The sequence below is a fragment of the Panthera tigris genome, chromosome D4 (assembly GCF_018350195.1).
Source record: "Panthera tigris isolate Pti1 chromosome D4, P.tigris_Pti1_mat1.1, whole genome shotgun sequence".
Lineage (NCBI taxonomy): Eukaryota > Metazoa > Chordata > Mammalia > Carnivora > Felidae > Panthera > Panthera tigris.
This window is the reverse complement of record NC_056672.1, coordinates 58,513,889-58,517,203: the sequence shown is the minus strand read 5'-3', so window position 1 is coordinate 58,517,203 and position 3,315 is coordinate 58,513,889.

Genomic DNA, 3,315 nt, shown 5'->3' with positions numbered 1-3,315 from the left:
GGGGCGGGGCCTCGGAGGGGGCGGGGTGGGGCGGGGCCTGGGCGGGCGGGCGAGGGAGATACAGGGAGGTAGGAGGAGTCGGGGTAGAGGACTCTGGAGGGGTGAGGTGGGGGAGATTGCACAGCGAGCAGGGGTGAGAGAAGGGACCCGATGGGCCGCCAGTGGGGGCTGTGCGTGTTCAGGGAGTGGCAGTGACAGTGTGACTTTTTATGGGGTGTAACTGTGGGCCCCCAAGTATGAGCCTCGTGAAACTGTGTGCGCGTGACCAAGCCCTGGTGGTACTGGGACTTGTTCTGGCGGGCCTTGGTGCTTGGTCCCCAGGGCCTCCCTCTGAGCACTCACTGCGGCAGAGGCCCAGGGACTGGAAGGTGTGTCTGGAGTTGGGAGTTGGGGTGGGTAAAGGGGCATCCAGGGGAGAGTCCTGTGTGAGTGTGTGTGCATGTCTGTCAGGATGCCTATAGCTGTCGGAGTGTGTCTGTCCCGAGAGGGAGATGCAGTCAGGGACCATCCTGATTCCCAGAGCCTGACTGTCCTTGCTAGGTCTCTTCCATTATGGTCACACTGTTCCAGGCAGAGGCCTTTGGTCACAGATGAGCTCTGATCCAGGCCTGTGTCTTCTATACTCGGGAGGCTGGACCAGGGCAGTGTGAGTCCAGGCATGGCCTCTTTAAAACCTGGTTCATTTCCCCATAGGAAATCCACAGTTGTGAGGGGGAGTTTAATTGGTCATGGGCCACCTGGCAGGCCGGACAACTGCTGACTGGCAAGCTGAGTCCTCTTGGTCAGCTCACATCATCTTTCTAAGCCTCAGTATCTTCAGCTACAAAATGGGGTAACAAGCACTTACCTTTGAGGGTTACTGTGACCATTAAACAAGCACCGTTTGCATGGCGCCTGGGCCGTGTTAGGTGTCCATCGCGTACTGAGGCTGTGGAGGGGAGAGGTGAGGAGCTCAGGCTCTGAAGCCTGGGCTTAAATCCCAGCTCTGCCACCCACTAGCCACAAGTCATTAAACTTCTGTGTGCTTCAGCTTCCTCGTCTGTGAGATGGGGTTAATAGTCGTGCTACCTCATGGCTCCTCGAAGAGATGAACCACGTGTGCCAATGTTACCACAGCATGTAACACATGTGGCGGGTGCCTGACAAATAGTAACACGTCCAGGGAAACCCACACCCTGGTGCCCTGAGGCTGGTAGTTAGTTGGTCAGAACTGTAGCTGCAGAAGCCAGACTTAGGACAAGTGGAGGGGGGCGCCGGGCCTAGGAGCACCCAGAGGACAAAAGCCCCGCCTGGCAGTCTCTTCCCCGCCAGTTTTACCTGAATCCATTTCTGCCCCCTCAGGGCCCAGATAGGAAACAGAGACAGGCACAGAGAGGTCACGTGTCCAGCTTGGGGTCACACAGCAAATCACCGGAAAGGCCAGAGTTGGCCCCCTGCGTCATCTGGATCCCTGACCATCTCCCTAAGTAACACATTAATGAATGTCTTACCCCAGAGACCATTATCTGCACTGCTAGGCCACCCCAAGGACAATTTCTAAAACACTTCAAACATTGACACAACAAGGTGTTTTTCTGTCCGCAGACCAGGCCCTCTGGGCGACAGCACAGCCTGTTAATCAATGATGGCACCTGAGCCCAGCTCCTCCTCCACACCAGGACGGGCGGGGACACTGCCTGCGCACCAGGGGAAGGAGGGGGCATGACACCTGAACGGGCCCCCTCCCCCGAGGGAGAGCACCCAGCTGACACTCAGTCAGTGTTACTGGGTGGTGGGTGTGAGCCAGAACACAGAGCCGCTGAAGGTCCCTGAGGGGGGAACCAGTGAAGTGGCAGAGAGAGGAAGGATCTGAGCGGGAGAAGGTTTCACTGGGGAAAACTAATTGTGTAACAAGTAGCTAATATCGGTGGGGTTCTTATTAAGTTCCGGTCACTGGACGTGGTAGATCACTAATTTAAACGTTGCAACACCCTGTGCGGCATACCGTCACTCTCCCCACTTCACAGATGAGGAAGTCGAGGGCAAGAACGGTGAAATCATTGGCTTAATGTCATACAGCTACTAGGAGGCTGGGCTTGGATTCAAGACCCAGCATCCCAACTCCAGACCCAGGCTGTTAACCACTGTGCCAGCCTGATGGGAGTAGCGAGGGTGTCTTAATCTGTTAGGTCTGCTGTAACAAAATGCTATATACTGGGTGGCCTAAATGGCATTTATTTCATACAGTTCTAGAGGCTGGAAGCTCAAGGTCAAGGCACAGGCAGGTTTACTGTCTGGTGAGGGCTTCTTAATTCATAGATGGCCATCTTCTTGCCGCGTCCTCACTCGGTGGGAGAGGCAATGGAGCTGTCTGGGGTCTTTCTTAAAAGGGCACTGATCTCGGGGCGCCTGGGTGGCTCAGTCGGTTGGGCGTCCGACTTCAGCTCAGGTCACGATCTCGCGGTCCGTGGGTTCGAGCCCCGCGTCGGGCTCTGGGCTGATGGCTCGGAGCCTGGAGCCTGCTTCGGATTCTGTGTCTCCCTCTCTCTGCCCCTTCTCTGCTCATGCTCTGTCTCTGTCTCTCAAAGATGAATAAACGTTAAAAAAAAAAAAAATTTTTTTTTAAAAAAAGGGCACTGATCCCATTCATGAGGGCTCCACTCTCATGGCCTAATCCTCCCAAAGGCCTCACCTCCTAATACCATCACATTGAGCATGAGGATTTCAAAATATAAATGGGGTGGAGGGACACAAACATTCAGTCTCTAACAGAAGGTAAAGGGGGCGAGTGGGGAGCTACATCTAAGGTATTGGCTTAGGGGGACTCTTGGAGATGGCTGTCACTTTGATGGATATCCAGGAGGAGGTGTAAGGGTTGGGGAGGGGAGACAGAGGTAGCTACATTCAGGAGAGCTCCCTTGGAAGAGCCCAGGAGGGAGGTGGAGTCTGAAGGTCAGGGAGAGGTGGGGGCTGGAGCCATAGTTTCAGAGTCACCAGCATGGGATGTAGCCTAGGGGACACCTGGGCAACAGAGAGGCAGGGCCACAGTTCTGTCAGGGAGACTGAGATTTAGAGCACACCGAAGTTCAAAATGATAGTAACAAAAGGAGTTTTTGTAGGGCTTTTATGATTTCACTTTTACATTTAAATCTTGAATCCATTTGGGGGAACCCGGGTGGCTCAGTCGGTTAAGCGTCTGACTTCGGCTCAGGTCATGATCTCCCGGTTTGTGGGTTCGAGCCCTTGTGTCCAGGCTCTGTGTTGACAGCTCAGAGCCTGCTTTGGATTCTGTGTCTCCCTCTCTCCCGGCCCCTCTGCTGCTCGCACTCTCTCTCT